Here is an 18,474-nt window from a genome sequence, read left to right on the forward strand (position 1 = left end):
CCCCTACAATGTCTGGATTTGAAATCCAGCGGGGCTTAGGTCCAGAAGACTCAAAGGAAATCAATACTCTGCTCTTAAATAGCTCATAGACAGACTCACTTACCCTAGGAACCAGTATAAAAACAGCAGGTTGAAAAGTGCCTAGACCATATGTGAAGGAAATTGATTAGCTAATTTTAAAGCATCTGCCAGAAAGGTAGGGCCCACTGAAATTTTGTCCAGGGATAGAGATGCTGAAGGGCACCATTTTTGCACCCTCTCTACTTTGCTACCACTCTTTTCCCTACCCCTGTGCTCTCCTGCAGCCTTGCCCCACAAAACCTGGCAGATGGGCTTTCACTGACATGGTGTTGACCCTCAGCCCAGTCCTGCCAAAGGTGGAACATGGGCATGTTCCAAAGCAGTGCTGCTTTATGGCCCCAAGAAAACTGGTGGATACTTACAGTCCATATAGGAAATGCCCTGGCTTTTGTGGACAGAGGGTCTGCATTTCTGGGCTTCAGGGACTGAAACAACTGAGAGACAGGTTTTGGTAGGCTATTATTCATGTGGTACTATATAGACAACACTCTGAAACACATTCCCAGTCTTCCTGTGACCCTCTCTTTACGACTGGTTTACCTAATATACAGAAACAAAAACAGAGTCAAGCAAAAATGAGGAAACATAAGAATATGTTCTAAATGAAAGAATAAGATAAAACCCCAGTGAAGCAAGTATGAGAACCAAAGTTAATGAACTCAAAGATAAGTAATTTACCTGATAAAAAGTTTAAAGCAATGGCCATAAAATTACTCACCAATCTCTGGAGAATGGATGAACACAAAGAGAATTTCAATGAAGAAAGAGAAAATAGATAGAAACTTCCAGATCCAGAAAGCCTAGATAGTTCCAAATAAGATGAACCCAAAGATATCTACACCAATATGCATTATAATCACAGTGTTAAAAGTTAAAGATAAAGAATCTTAAAGTAGCAAAAGAAAAACTACTTCCTATTGACAAGGGAAATCCTATAAGATTATTAGCATATTTTTCAGCAGAAAATTTTCAGGCCAGAGAGAATGGCATGACATATTCAAACCACTGACAGCAAAATCTTCCAACCAAGAATGGTCTCCTGTCAAAGTTATTATTCAAAATTGAAGGAGAGATAAAGAGTTCCTAGATAAGCAAAAGCTAAAACAGTTCATGACCACTAACCTAGCCTTATAAGAATTGTTAAAGCTACTTTTTTAAGCTGAAAAGAAAGGGTACTAATTAGTAATAAGGAAACATAAACATTAACAAAATGAAAACTAAAAATCATACAATCATCTCAATAGATGTAGGAAAATCTTTTCCCAAAATTCAACATTTATGATAAAAACTCTCAACAAAATTGGTATTGATGTATCCCAACATGATATAGTCCATATATGGCAAGCCCACAGCTAATGTTCTACTCAAAGATCAAGAATAAGATAACCATCAGGTTGACCATCCTCACATCTTTTATTCAATATAGTTTTAGAAGTCCCAGCCAGAGCAATTAGGTAAGAAAGATAAACAAAATTAACCCAATTGGAGAGAAAGAAGTAAAACTGTCAATATTTGTTGATGACATGATTCTATATATAGAAAACCCCAAAGACTTCATCAAAATTTCTTGGAGCTAATTAAAAAGAGAAATTAAGAAAATAATCACCTTTATAATTGCATCCCCCCCCCAAAAAAAAAAATCTAGGAATAAATTTCATCAAGTAAGTAAAAGACCTGTATACTGAAAACTATAAGACACTGATGAAAGAAAGTGAAGAGTATACAAATAAATAGAAAGATATTCCCGCTTATGGATTGAGCCAATTAATTTTTTTTAAGATTTTATTTATTTATTCATGATAGACACACACACAGAGAGAGGCAGAGACACAGGCAGAGGAGAAGCAGGCTCCATGAAGGGAGCCCAACGTGGGACTCAATCCCGGGACTCCAGGATCATGCCCTGGGCCGAAGACAGGTGCTTAAAGCACTGAGCTACCCAGGCTGCCCCCAATTAATATTGTTAAAATGTCCACATTACCCAAAGCAAGCTACAGATGTCTATCAAAATATCAATCGTTGGGGCACGTGGGTGGCTCAGTCAGTTGAGCATCTGACTCTTGATTTTGGTTCAGGTCATGATTTCAGTGTCTGAGGATCAAGCCTTGTGTCAGCTTCTTATGCTCAGTGGCAAGTCTGTTTGAGAATTCTCTCCTTCTGCCCCTCCCTCTCACTTGTGTGTGTGCTCTCTTGCTCTCTTTAAGACAAATGAATAGAAAATAATTCATAATAATAAATGGATAAAAAATAATAGTAATAAATCTTTAAAAATATTAATGCCACTTTTCACAGAAATAGACAAGACAATTTAAAAATTATATATGGAACTACCAGAAATCCCAAATAACCTTGAGAAAGAACAAAGCTTCAGGCATTATGTTCCCTTATTTTAAAATATATTAGAATATTACAGTAATTAAAACAGTTACAATTATTTTAAAAATTAACCTCATTGGGGTAGCATTATATTTATATATGACATGATATATAAAAAATATTTTTCCCTTGTGACATGAAAAAGAGAGTGCCTATTTTAGACACTTGATGCTACTGTGTCAGGCTACCAGATCAATACTGCTAGTAATCTTATTTTAAAGGATCTCATTTTAAAAGATGCTCAGCATTGCTCATCATCAGGGAAATGCAAGTCAAAACTACAGTGAGATATTACCTCACATCTGTCAAAATGGTTAAAATCAAAAACATAAGAAACAAGTGTTGATGAGGATATGGAAAAAAAGAAACTCTCTTGCACTCTTGGTGGAAATGCAAACTTCTGTAGCCACAACATAGAGGTTCCTTAAAAAGTTAAAAATAAAACTACCCTATGATCCAGTAGTTGCACTTTGGAGTATTTACCCCTAAAGTACAAAAATGCTAATTCAAAAGGATACATGCACCCCTATGCTTGTAACAGCATTTCTTATAACAGCAAATTATAGAAGTAGCCCATATCCACTGACAGATAAATGGATAAAGAAGTGGTATATATGTACAATGGAATATTACTCAGCCATAAAAAGATTGAAATCTTGCCATTTGCTACCACATGGATTCAGCTAGAGAGTATAGTGCTAAGCAAAATAACTTTGTCAGATAAAGACAAATGCCATATGATTTTTATCATATGCAAAATTTAAGAAACAAAACAAAAAAGGCTGGGAGGTGGTGGAGAAAAAGAGAGAGAGGCAAACCAAGAAACAGACTCTTCACTATAGGAAAGAAACTGATGGCTACCAGAGGGAATGTGGGTAGGGGGGGATGAGTGAAATAGGTGATAGGGATTAAGGAGTGCCTGATGAGCACCAGGTGTTGCATGGACGTGTTGAATCACAATACTGCAAACCTAAAACTAATATGATACATGTTAACCATCAGAAATTAAAATAAACACTTAAAATTAAAAAAAATTAAATCCTGCTAATTAGGTTACATAGCATTTATAAATATAGATTGCACAATTAAAAATAGGGAAAAACTCAATTATACAAAAATGGACTGAACAACTTTAGTAAAGAAAACTGGAGAAATAAAAAATAATTTGTAAGTTACAAGGTAACAGTATTGAAGTAATAAAAACCTCTAAGAACACATATATTTACTACTTTTGTAAACATCATGTTATGAAAATAGCTTTTAATAACATAATAAGATCATGTTAGTTTTATTCAGAGAGAAAGATAGAGAACACCACTGAGAGATATAATAGCAAAAAAACAATATTGACTTTAAACTATAATAATTAAATGTTAATCTCAGCAAGAAACTAACACTTTTCTTTGACTTTGGGCAAAAACGTCACTGTCTGTGTTGAGATTTGTACAGGTAAAATGCAGATAATAATAATATCGCAGAAGGGTACTGTGAAGCTTAATTAATTTCTCCAGAGTGTTATGGACATGAGAAAATGTACATGTAGTCTGGGCATTTAATCACTATTACTCCTCCAGGAGTTTTCTTTTGATATTGCCTGAGGAAGCTAGATGGAAGACTGCCAAGTTACTGAACACCCAGAAGGAACTAGAATACCTTGTACTGAACAGTAAAACAAATGAATTAAAAGCTAGCCCTTTGGAAGAAACCTTAAGGAAATGAAAAAGTTGACCACTTGGGGATGGCAGGGGGGATCAAATAAATTAACATTACAACTTACAGGTTTTTTTAAAAGATTTTATTTATTTATTCGTGAGAGACACACAGAGAGAGAGGCAGAGACACAGGCAGAGGGAGAAGCAGGCTCCATGCAGGGAGCCCAACGTGGGACTCGATCCTGGGACTCCAGGATCATACTCTGGGTTGAAGGCAGGCACTAAACCGCTGAGTCACCCAGGGATCCCATAACTTACAGTTTAAAAAAAAAAGAAAAGAAGTCATGTATGTATGTGAGCCAAAGGTCCTGAAAGAGAAGGAGGGAGGAAAAGAGGAGATGGAGACGTTGAGAAAGGGGGAGGGAGGGAAGAGAGGGTTACCTACAGACACACACACACACACACACATACACACACAATACAAATATCTACATATATTTATGTGTATATACATATTTACAAATATGTATATTTTAGATGAAGAAGGAAAAGCAAGAGGATGATATGTGGGGTAGAGCAGACAAAAGGAGTAGGTATGGGATAAGGTCATTTTTGAATACTAGTAAATTGGAAAAATATAATTCAGAAGGTCATAAAATTTTAGTGTTTAGAGAGCTATTATAACTCTTCAAAATAAAAAAAAAAAGATTTGTGCAGTAGAATTAACATTGATATTCCAAAGTCAAATGATTTAGTGAGTATTTAACTCAGAAATGATAGAACATTAGTGCTCCTAGTCAGAACTGAATTCATAAAGCCTTTGTGAAGATTTACTAAAAACTAAAAATATTTCCATGTAAAAACACTCAAAAGGATGTTTAGCAGATAGGAAGTGCTCAGTACATTTTAGAAATTACCATTACTCAAATTATAATGAATGCAAATACTGCAGTTGCACTGATTTCTTGCTATGTCATTTTTCTCTTTTATATCAAATATTTTACATTTAAATTATTAACAGTGAATACCTGCTACTTTAAGAGCAATCCCAAGTCATAGTTTGAGTGATACCAAATTTTTCCAGATCATCTTCAAACCTGTAACATATTTCCCCCATGGAATCAATGTTATGTGTGAATGTTGTTTGTGCTAGACAAAGTAGCAAGCTATTTTAAAATAAGAGTAGCAGAAAATAATTCATTCATTGGTCACATGTAAAACAACTACTTTATATCAGTCCTTTGCAAGATAATATATCACGAAAAAGAAAAATGGACATTGGTCCAAAGCAGTTTAGTATCTAGTGAAGAGAATTTAAACACATAAATGTGTGAATAAATTAACAATTGATAAACGCTACATAAGAACAAGCAATGTGAAATTTCTGAGATATAATTACATTTGCAATGACAATCCCAAGAGAGATAAAATCTTTAATAAAATACTTCCTTGTATCATACTCATTCCTCTGTACTTTTTACAGCTTCTCAAGCAAAAGTCTGGACAGTGAAAGGTCCCTGATTTATAGAAATGGAGGGAAGTAGAAAAAGAACTCACTAGACAGCTCTTTGTGTCTTGTTCTGGTAATCCCTCTGGTGGTGTCAGAGAACATACATGATTTAAAAAAAAAAAAAAAAAGATTGTTTTCTCTGACAAAAGTATCTAATTCTGAAACACTTGAGTGAAAAAATAAAAATAATTTCTACTCAAACCTTCCAGTTACTCTACTAATCTAGCTTGTCCTATATACAATTAAATAGGAGCTGAGGTTTATTAAATAATGGTTATTTAAAGACTGCTAAGAATTAAAACACACACACAGGAAATCCTAGGAAAGTCAGCAAATCACAATGTGAGTGGAGAGAAAATTACTGCATGTTTGTCCTTTGTTTGCCCAAAACAACTCAGCAAGCAAACAACTCAAGTATATTAAATCTCAATGGGAGGTACTAGTCTTGGCAATGATGGGGAGAAAAAAAAAAGATTTTGGATCAGAGGTTTTCATGTAAGTACACACTGAAAGTATTCTGTATTCAAATCTCAGATACTCATTTCTTAAGTTTATTTGACAAATGTTTATAATTTTATGTTCCAGCAGTGTAACATCTAGACTGAAGATAAAGATAGAATTATTGCAGACAAGCAGCTTATGGTCCAAGTATAGGAGAAAAAATATAAACCAGTACTTGCCAAAACATGCATGTTGCTTAAGGTGATCCTAACTCGAGGTCAGCTCTCTCCTTGAATGGATCTATTGGGTCAAAATCATTTTAGTAAAATGAACGTTTCAGGCACATCCATGCTAATATTGATCACTGTCACAGCCTCACTGTCCTTATAGAGAAATCTGCCAGAAACAACATCACATGTTTTACTGTCTTTATGGATTTATCATCCATCTTTGACTCTTTGGAAAGGAATTAGTTGTAGGCTGAGTTTAAAATAAATCCCCATCACCCTCTTACACTGTTTGTGGGAATGTGAACTGGTACAGCCACTCTGGAAAACTGTGTGGAGGTTCCTCAAAGAGTTAAAAATAGACCTTCCCTACGACCCAGCAATTGCACTGTTGGGGATTCACCCCAAAGATGCAGATGCAATGAAACGCCGGGACACCTGCACCCCGATGTTTATAGCAGCAATGGCCACGATAGCCAAACTGCGGAAGGAGCCTCGGTGTCCATCGAAAGATGAATGGATAAAGAAGCTGTGGTCTATGTATACAATGGAATATTCCTCAGCCATTAGAAACGACAAATACCCACCATTTGCTTCAACGTGGATGGAACTGGAGGGTATTATGCTGAGTGAAGAAAGTCAATCGGAGAAGGACAAACATTGTATGGTTTCATTCATTTGGGGAATATAAATAATAGTGAAAGGGAATAGAAGGGAAGGGAGAAGAAATGTGTGGGAAATATCAGAAAGGGAGACAGAACATAAAGACTCCTAACTCTGGGAAACGAACTAGGGGTGGTGGAAGGGGAGGAGGGCGGGGCGGTGGGGGGGTGGCGTTGAATGGGTGACGGGCACTGAGGGGGGCACTTGACGGGATGAGCACTGGGTGTTATTCTCTATGTTGTTAAATCGAACACCAATAAAAAATAAATTTATTATAAAAAATAAAAAAATAAAAAAATAAAAAATAAAATAAAATAAAATAAAATAAAATAATAAAATAAAATAAAATAAAATAAAATAAAATAAAATAAAATAAATAAATCCCCATCAACGCATTATCAAAATCTAAATGTTTTTACATTACATACTTCAAGAACCAAGGTAGGTAGGAAATGGACTCTATTCAATTTTCAGTTTTATGAAGAGACTAGGTTTAAATTATAATTTAGTAGTTTACTTCATGTTTGGATGCCCAGCAGCCAGTACAGTATTGGGCATAGAAGTATACAATACATATAGGGTAAATGAATACGTGGTTTCATTGCTTTTGGACAAGTTAAATACCAATCTCCTTGACACTGATGGACCTCCCCAAGGCCCTCAACCTTCCCCTCCCCGTATTCCTACAAATGCTTTTTATACTACCAACAGAAAGCTTTCTTCATAAACACCTTTGTTAGATCTTGGCAACTCTTCATTAAAAACTCCTTCTCATGTTATCTAGGTCCATTCACACTCTGACCTACCTGTCTTCACAGGCACTGCAGCATGGATTCTCAGCATTTTAGTCCCATGCACCTGCCCACAGCATCCTGAATACCACATGTCACCCTATACTTTCATACCTATGTGAACTCTCCTCAGCTTGCCGTATCATTTCTCCATTCCTCTGCTTAATAATTGTGTTCATGATTCAAGATTCCACTGGCCTATGAACTCTGAAGGTTTTCCAGAAGTATAAATCATTTTTAGTGTTCTTCAGTGTTTTTTCCTCTACTGTTCTATAGAGTTTTGATTGTAATATTATAATTCTATGTTTGTGTATTTATCTCCCCTGCTGGGATGTGAAATATAAACTATACTGTTTTTCATTTTGTATTTCTAGGGTAGTGCTAGGCTGTAGTAAATTCTATTGAATAAATAGGCCAATGAATGAATGAATGAATGAGTGAATATATTTTTGTCAGTGAAGAATGGGAGAAAATCTTTGGACCCATGCTAGCACCTAGTTCCCTGACAGAAATTAGAGCTGCTGTTCCTTCTTCTTTTTGAACTAATAGGCTAATGGAAATAACTGAATCAAATTTGTAAAATTGTACTGCTTTCAATTTGTTCTCTAGTCAGAATTTTTTTTAGTACTTCAATATTGTTAATATTTACCTTTTGCTCTTACTTTTAGAAAAGTTAAGGCAGCTTTCAGTAGGAATAAAAATCGAGCAGAGAGTAAGACTTGAAGTTAGGCAGAAATAATTGGATAAACCATTGGGAGATTTTCTGCATCCAGCAAGCAAAAATTGCTTGAAAGGAAGGAGTGTGTAAGTGTAGGTACAAGAAAACATTGTATATAAAAGAGCACATTATTTTGGGAAACTTCTGAAAACTTGCAGGATACCAAATTTAGTAATAGGTAGGGATGCAAGCATTTAATTAGCACCATTTATGGCAAACTCTCTGTACAATTTTTGGATTTATGTAACTAGAGCTTTATCTCTTTAATTTCAGACTTTAGTCTTTTGTTAAAAATGCTAAAACTAAAAAAAAAATGCTAAAACTCTCCACTGAAGTCATATTTTGATCACTATCTGATGTTTGACACTTTATTTTATTTATTTATTTATTTATTTATTTATTTTATGTTTGACACTTTAAAGTGATCAATAGCTACAGGCAGATTTTCCTGAAAAGTGCGAGATAGAGCTCGGCATAGAAGGTTTAAAGGAAAAAGTAGTAGGAGAGATTACAAGTCCCGCCTTGCCCTGGACACTTCCAGCTTATGCCTATTGTGCCAGTATCAGAATTAATAGCATTGCATATCATTCTCAGAAGTGTCCTACTTCAAACAATAAATTATATTGTTCCCTAGACAATGAGAAAAGAGAAAAATGGGAGTGATGAAATGGGAGTGATGAGGTACATAATAAAGCTGCGGGATGTACTAGAACCAAATATAGACATCATAATGACTGGCCCTGATTCCTCACAATTAATACCTTTAATTCTAAAGGAAGCTTTACCTGCACATCTTATTTATACAGTCTAGCAATATGGTAACAATGAAGAAGAACCTTTTCTTGACCTTTCTAAGTAATGAGTTTATGAATCCATTACTGTAGCTTACATTTCCTCCATTAAGATCTCTATTGCAAATTAAAGCACTTAGTGTCAGAAGTAGATTATTTATTAATGTAAATCATTGTCTAAACGCATCTCCTATTCTTAGAATTATGATTGCATTCTGATGATAGTTTGATTGATAGCTAGGTGAAAAATACTCTTGATCAGTAATGAATGTGTATAATCATGTGGTGATATAGCCTGACCTTGGTTTATAGATTGTGGTGCATTCCTGCAGATGAAAGTTGAGGGAGACTAGGGGAATTAGCTCAGGGATCCACAAGTGTGGTTATGTATCAGTGTGACATTTTTGAAGTAGAAAGTCAACTAATATTTAAAGTGACTAACCACTCATTTTATGAATTTGAAGTTTGCATCTCAATGATTGATTAAATAATCCTTTGGTAAAGTGTAGAGTATTAAAAGATCCAGCTGTTTCATCTAATTATCAGGGAAGTCCTTGGTATATAAGTGTTCAGTAACAATCTTAACACATTACAAAACAATATCATAACATGAAATTATTCAGTAATGAAATGACCACTTAGATAATATTTTGCAAATATCCCAATACATTTAACACTAGCACATAGCTCCTTTGGTGCAAATATTTTGGAAAGTAAATTTTGCAAATCTTGTAAAACAATGATGACATGCTAGGTATTCCAAAAGAGAAATGTTTGAATTGTAAAGATATGAGAGTCTCTTAAGGAAAAGTGGAACAACCATTGACTATTTTCTCAACACGTCTCTTACTATGATCATGTTATACAAGTCAAATGTGAAATGAAAAATACTGTATTGCACTTAATATTATTTTAAAATATGGCCAAAAGAACAAGTTAGCATTTGACTAAATTTTTGTGTATTTTAAGATTTATTGTGCCATTGAAATTAAGCTTAAATTTTAACTAAAAAGGAATGCAATTTAATAATTTCCATTTCAAGATAAATATTTTTGCAATTCTTTTCATTTGTAATATACAGCAGAACTCTAGGTAGTTTTTAGGTGATTCATCCTAAGTGGTTTCTTTTTCCAAGAAGATTATGTTCAAATATGAAAATTTTCTATGATTTCCTAATTCACTCACTGAATATCCTAACAATGTCCTTCTAGAAGCAGTTCTGCAAGTTTGCAAGTTTTCAAATAGTCCAACAACAACAACAAAAAGTTATAAAAATTCACCTAAACAAATCCAAACTAATGTAAGTAATATATGCTAAAAGTATTCTGTGTAAGGATAATTTAACTTAGAAATTCTTTTTTAACCATGAATGTTAAGGACAGAATGAATTTGAAATGGAAAAGTCACTCTTCTTAAAATTCTATATTTACCGAAATAGATACACAGTTCCAATATTTATATCTTATTCTTATGTACTCTCATCTTTTATATATGAATGTCTACACAGTTTTTTACTCATCCTTAACGTTCTTTCTCTGTAGTGTCTTTGATGAAAGCTGCAGTTGACTTCAAATACGCTTTTTCCTACATCCCACTATAGTCACTGATGAGTATCAATCTCCTTATTAAGGCCAGAAACCCGGAGAACACTAAATTCTCCATTTTTAGTCCATGTTTCTTTGGAAACATCTCCAGGGTTTCTTTTATTCCTACATCTTGAAAGAATCATAGATTGTCAGAGAGATTCTTGATACAGTGGGGGAAAATTCTGTTTTGTTTTTTTAGACTAATTCCACTAAACTCTATGTGACCTTAAAGAAGTCCCTTAACCTCTTTGTATATCAATTTCCCACATGTAGGTAGAAAGGCTCAAAATGGTTATTCTAGCTCTAAGAATCTATGTGCATCACCTAAGTTCCATCTCTCTGACAGGGAAAAAAAAGAGAAGAAAATCCAGTCATAGACAATCCATATATTGTCAGATAACATGCATGGCTTTTTTTCCCCTCATAATATATTTCTTTTGGATGTCTGAATGTTAAATTTTAACTACGTAATTTTTAAATGGGTTTTTGTACTTTCTATCCCAATTTATCATGTCTCCTATGATATGGATATCATACATATTACCGCTAAACTCTCACATGATCACATATTATAAGGAAATGGGACACACCAAGAGCCTAATTAGAGGAAATGCAATCTCAATCTTATTTGGCATTGACCACAGAGAATTACTTGGAAGAAATTTGCATTGTTAAAAATACAACAAAAGTGTATATTTCCAAAATTGTTATACACAAATATTAGGATTAAAAAAAAAGTCAGTCTTAGAACTTTTGGCATTACTTGTTTGTGGTATATAATTATGATACAAAAATTAAAAGATACTTTTTATGTCTCTGTTCCTTTCAATATGCACTGTCAAACCTATCTCCTCCTATCCTGTTTCCATTTTTTAAAATGTTTTATTTATTTATTTGAGAGAGAGAGAGCAGGGAGAAAGGGGAGAGACAGAGGAAGAGGAAGGGGCATGATCCCCACTGAGCTGGGAGGCCATGGGACTCAATCCCAGAATGCTGGGATCATGACCTGCGCTGAAGGCAAACATGTAACTGACTGAGCCACCCAGGTACCTCTCCTCTTTCCATTTCTAATAAGTGGTTTTCCTTGCCAACTATTTTTTTTTTAATATTTTTTTCTTTATTTATTTATGATAGTCACACAGAGAGAGAGAGAGAGGCAGAGACACAGGCAGAGGGAGAAGCAGGCCCCATGCACTGGGAGCCCGACGTGGGATTCGATCCCGAGTCTCCAGGATCGCGCCCTGGGCCAAAGGCAGGCGCTAAACCGCTGCGCCACCCAGGGATCCCCCTTGCCAACTATTAACCATGTTTTCATGAGGAGCTAATAATGATAAAAAAAAATTTCTTATTTAGGATATAGGTTTTAATATTTTCCGTTTTGCTTTTTTCACTTACATTGCATGTCCAGAAAATCATTTATCTGTTTTTATAGATCTTCCTCCTTCTTTTTCATAGCTGAGCCATTGAAGATTAAAAGATAAGTGAAACTTAAGAAGTCTAGTGAAGAAGATATTTATATATACACAACAAAAAAATTCAAAAAGAGACATATTGAAGATATGCATTTTATTATTTACACTCAAAGAAAGAACAGTTCACATTAATTCCAAAGAAGTCTGGTTGGGATTCATAGAGCAGGTAATGTTTGAACTGGATAGGAAAGCAGAGGTTTACCAGGAGGAAAAGTTTGTGGAAGAACATGTAGATAGGGTGAACAGCATATACAAAAGGCCTAGACTAAATGATCCTGCAGAACAAGGTTTATGCTGCTTATCACACACATGTTGCCTATTCAAATCTGTTTGTAAAACTTAACTGTACAGAAGTAAGACTAGGTTTAAGAATGTTGAATATTTTTTTTAAAGATTTTATTTATTTGTTCATCACACACACACACACACACACACACACACACACCCACACAGAGGCAGAGACACAGGCACAGGGAGAAGCAGGCTCCACGCAGGGAGCCTGATGTGGGACTCAATCCCAGGGACCTCAGGATCACACCCTTGGCCAAAGGCAGGCACTAAACTGCTGAGCCACCCAGGGATCCCCAGGATGTTGATAATTTCTGAATGTTTGGCCACAAGAAGCATAATTAGGAGAATAATAGGCATGAGGTTGAATAAATATAACTGGGATAGTTTGAGAAAAAGAGCTTCATTTTTTTTTTTACAATACAGATTTATGATAAGTTAAAGTCATTATAATAAATGAATTTCCCAGCAAGAAGTTGAGAATAAAAGGACAGAACTGAGAAGAATATATTTTAGAACTCAGAAGGAAGATGAGGAGCCAACAAAAGGGATGAAGTGAGTATATACAGAGACTGAAATCATGTCTCAGAAACCAAAGGAAGAATATGTTAATAGTAGGGAATTACCAATATTTCAAACTCCACAGAGGCCTGAAGTTAGCTTAACATATGCCATGAAGAGACGCTCATCATCACTCAGCATCAGAGAAATACAAATCAAAACCACAATGAGATACCAGTTAGAATGGCTAAAACGAACAAGTCAGGAAACAATAAATGTTGGCAAGGATGCAGAACAGAGAAATGGGAACTCTCTTATACTGCTGGTGGGAATGCAAGCTGATACAGCCACTCTGGAAAACAGTATGAAGGTTCTTCAAATAGTTAACAATGGTGCTACTCTACGACCCAGTAATTGCACTACTAGGTATTTACTCCAAAGATACAAGTGTAGTGATCTAAGGTACGCCTGCACCCTAATGTTTATAGCAGCAATGTCCACAATAGCCAAACTATGGAAAGAGCCCAGATGTTCATCCAGATGCATGGTAAAGAAGATGTGATATATATATATATATATATATATATATATATATATATATATATATATACTACTTACCCATCAAGAAATGAAAGCTTGCCATTTGCAATGACATTGGTAGAACTAGAGGATATTTTTGTTTTAAAGATTTTATTTATTTATTCATGAGAGACACAGAGATAGAGAGAGAGACAGAGACACAGGCAGAGGGAGAAGAGGCTCCATGCAGGAGCCTGATGTGGGATTTGATCCCGGGACTCCAGGATCACGCCCCAGGCTGAAGGCAAGCACTAACTATTGAGCCCCCCAGGGATCCCAGAACTAGAGGATACTATGATAAGTGAAATAAGTCAATCAGAAAAAGACAATTATCATATGATTTCACCCATATGTGGAATTTAAGAAACAAAACAGGAACATAGAGGAAGGGATGGAAAAATAAAACAAGATGTAATCAGAGAGGAAGATAAATCATAAGAGACTTCTTTAAAAAAAATATTTATTTATCCATGAGAGACACAGAGAGGCAGAGATATAGGCAGAAGAAGCAGGCTCCCTGTGGGGAGCCTAATGAGGGACTCAATCCCAGGACCGAAGAATCATGCCCTGAGCTAAAGGCAGATGCTCAACCACTGAGCCACCCAGGTGCCTCACCTAAGAGACTTTTAACCATAAGAAACAAGCTGAGGGTTGCTAGACGGGAGTAGAAATGGGGCTCCAAGGTGATAGGCATTAAGGAGGCACATGATGCAATGAGCACTGGGTATTATATAACACCGATAAATCACTGAACTCTACCTCTGAAACTAATAATATACTGTATGTTGAGTATTTTAATTTAAATTAATAAAAGGTTGGTGTCATATCCAAGAAATCATTGCAAGACCAAAGTAATAAATTTTTCTCCTAGGTTTTCCTTATGGAACTCTATAGTTTTGTCTTTATTTAAGTCTTTAATCGATTTTCAGATGATTTGTGCATATGATGTCAGATAAAGATCCATTTTCATTCTGTTAAATGTCGATATCAGTTTTACCAACACCATTTATTGAAGACACTGTCCTTTCCCCATTGGTACACTTGTTGAAAATCAGTTGATTACATAAATGTGGGTTTATTTCTGGGCTTTCTATTATGTTCTGTTAGTCTACATGTCTTTGTTTATGCCTGTACCATACTATTTTAAAAAGCAACCAAAGTAAAAATAGACAAGTAGGACAACATCAATCTAAAAAAGCTTCTGTTCTGCAAAGGAAAATAATCAACAGAGTGAAAAAGCTTATTTATGGAATGTCAGAAATATTTCTCAAACAATATATTTTTTAAGGGGTTTATATCCAAAATAAATAAGGAACTTCTCCAACTCAACAGCTAAAACTAAATCATTTGGATTTGAAAATGGGCAAACAACATTGAACAGACCTTTTCCTTTTTCAAGACATACAAATGGCCACACAAGTATATGCAAAGATGGACAATATCACTAGTCGTTAGAGAAATGCTAATCAAACCACAATGAACTATCAACTCATATCTGTTAGAATGGTTATTATCCAAAAATAAATAAACAATATAAATACAAGTGTCAGTAAGGATGTGGAGAAATTCATGTACGTTATCCGTGGGAATACACAATAGTACAGCGACTGTGCAAATAGTATGTAGTTTCTTTAAAACATTAAAAATTACCATATAATCCAGCAACCCAAATTCTGGGTAATTAAAAAACATCATAATCAGGACCTTTAAGAGACATATGTTTCTCCACATTCATTGCAGTATTATTCACAAAGTTAAGATGTGAAAGCAACCTAAATGTCCATTGGTGAATGAATGGATAAAAAAAATGTGGGATATACATACAATGGAATATCACCCAGCCATATAAAAAGAAATACTAGGATGCCTGGGTCGCTCATTGGTTGAGGGTCTGCCTTTGGCTCAGGGCATGATCCTGGGATCCAGTCGTACATCAGGCTACCCGCAGGGAGCCTGCTTCTCCCTCTGCCTATGTCTCTGCCTCTCTCTTTCTCAGTGCCTCTCATGAATGAATAAATAAAATCTTAAAAAAAAAAAAAAAGAAAATCCTGCCATATACAACATCCTGGATGAACTTTGAGAACATTTTGCTGAGTGAAATAAGCCAGCCACAGAAGGATAAATACTGCATGAATCTACTTATATGCAGTATCTAAAAGAGTAAAGTTCATAGAAACGGGGAATAGAATGGTGGTTGCTGGGGCTGCAAGGAGGGGGGAAGGGTGAGTTAATGTCTAACAGAGTTAAAGTTTCAGTTTTCAGTTATGCAAGACAAATATGTTCTAGAGATATGCTGAAAAACACTGCGCTTCCAGTCAAGGAAACCTCACTGCACAGGAAGATTTTTGTTGAGAGTAGATCTCATGCTATCTTTTCCCATTATAAAAAAAAAAAAAAAAAAAAAAAAAAGGCAAGAAAACATAAGATTATTTGAGTAATTTAGGCAATTTAGGTATGGTACTAAATGTTGATCCCACACTGAAGTGGGTTGAGGAATGAATAAAAATAAGATGAAAGAAGCCAGTGACAAACTTTAAACTTTAAAGACACATGTGAAATAAGAAAAATTTATGAAGGGTAGTCCCAGAGGAGATGAAAGATAATGGCATCAAGAGGCTTGACAAAAACAGAAAAGAAAAATTCCTCAGATATTGGGAAGGGAAGACTTCTCAGGTGACATATGTTCCTACTGCTGAGATCCAGGTATGAGCATGGTGCCACCTAATTTTCCACCTCTACCTGCTCCGTGCCCACTCGCCACAACACCAACTTGATGTAGAACTGATTCAGAAGGACTTGGATTTCTGTTAAAAATCTCTTGAAATTATAAACTGCTGTATTATTAACACTTTCATATTGAAAATACTTCTGCATAGGCTTATAATATAACATCTCATATTATTCCTCCTTTTCCATTGTTCGCAGAGTCCAAAAATCTTTTGACAGGCCATTCTATTTTTTTTTAATTTTACTTAAATTAAATTTTGACAGGCCATTCTTGACGCAAATAGGATAGACTCCAAAGAATGTGTAGAAAGCGAATACCTAGGTCATGAGATTAGAATTTATTCCTTTCACCCGGTAGAAAGTTCTAAGACTCTTTTCTTCCCATGAGAATTCAATCTGTACAACATGTAAAATACAGTTTGGATATTGTACTTTAAGACATACTTATTTTTCTTGCCTATCACTTAGTTGTGCTACACTTCAGAGATTTTATAGGTAAGAAAAGTCATTTAAAAACTGGATAGTAAGACAGTTGGTTGATTTTACTATGTCCTAGTACATGGAATAGAAACATGATCCATGTTCTAGTTTTGAGGATTAAAATATATATATATATATTTTTTTTTAAGAGAGAGAGAGAGAGAAAGAGAGATTAAAAAATATATATAGAGAGAGATTAAAAATATATATATATATTCTACAGCCCTATCATCATAAAATTACATTAATAGCAGAAACTAGTATTTTATTACCATTTTTTCTCTTTGCATATCACTGATGCAACAGCAAGAAAAGGAAGAAAGAACTTATTAAGTTTGCATGATATTCCTTGTAGAAACTCTGAACAGCCTGGCCTGCTTAGTGAATGTGTGACTTACGCAATCACAGTGGGCCCCACTCTCAAAAAAGCCTCACTTTTCATTTAAAGCTTTTTTGTTGCCACCTTGGAATTCTTAATTCTTTTTTTTTTTTCTCTTTTTTTTCTTCTTTTTTTTTCTTTTTTCTTAATTCTTTTGAACGGGAAATCCAACATTTTCATTTTAAGATTGAGACTTGCATGTTATGCAGCTGGTACAGGTGGACATAAAGGCATATTTCGTACATGTTCATACATGCGCATGTGTATGCATATGTGCATATACTTGCGAGTGGGTATGTGCTTATGTGTAAATGTGGTTAAAAAATAAAAATGATATTGAAAATCATGGCAAAATAAGCCTTAATAAACAAAAGCAATTAAGCCTGCAGTAGAAAATAGCTTAAAACATTTTTTCCTTATTGCCTTAAGGATACAGAAAAGTCATTAAAGCTTAAATTCTCACAGAAAATAAAATATAATGAACATTAACTTTCAAAGGAGGAACAGTAATTTTCAAATGAAGATTTCTCAATGACTAGTTTTAATTAATAGAAAGAACATATCAGTATAATGAAGAATCATTTTAATTTCTAAATAAAGCTGTGTGTTGAGTCAGCTTTCAATAAAGAAACAATGTAATAACATTTCAATCACTGGGATTACTCTTTCTTTGTGATTGTGTATATTTACAGAAAACCTTCAAAGAACCCTTTTGGCAATACTAGAAAAGAAACTTTAATTTGAGTGAATATTTAGCAGAATTTTAGTGACATCTCTGTTGTACACAATTTTAAATCAGCTTGCTATGTATTACTTAGTGAATGTACCTAAGTAATTATTTTTATAAGTAGCAATACTACAAACCAATAAATTTGGAATTGTTCCCATGAATTTTCATTTAAGAGGCACAGCTTTTAGGATGACTCTAGTACCCAAGGTGAGAAACTGATGAATGCATTTGAGTTAGAAAACAAAAGAAAAAAAATAATGACATGCATATTTTTATAGTGTCAATATTTTTATAGTATCTTACAGTTTGTATAGTGTTTTCACCCATACTGACTATCTCATTTAATTCTAATCAGCTTTTTTGTCCTTTCATTCACAGGAGAAACTAAAGAATAATTCTGAAAGAGTACAGAACTTACCTTTGTCCCTGACTTTATAAATAATAGGGCCAGAATGCTTATGCCATGTAAGTAAAATGTCATT

At 34.6% G+C, this 18,474-nt stretch overlaps 1 protein-coding gene across 1 annotated transcript in view; it reads right to left on the reverse strand.

Moving 5' to 3' along the window:
* CSMD3 (CUB and Sushi multiple domains 3) overlaps nt 1-18,474 on the reverse strand; it is a 1,168,727-nt gene that overhangs the window by 453,824 nt on the left and 696,429 nt on the right. The gene's annotated exons all lie outside the window — the stretch shown is intronic.

Source organism: Canis lupus, chromosome 14 (assembly GCF_048164855.1).
Source record: "Canis lupus baileyi chromosome 14, mCanLup2.hap1, whole genome shotgun sequence".
Lineage (NCBI taxonomy): Eukaryota > Metazoa > Chordata > Mammalia > Carnivora > Canidae > Canis > Canis lupus.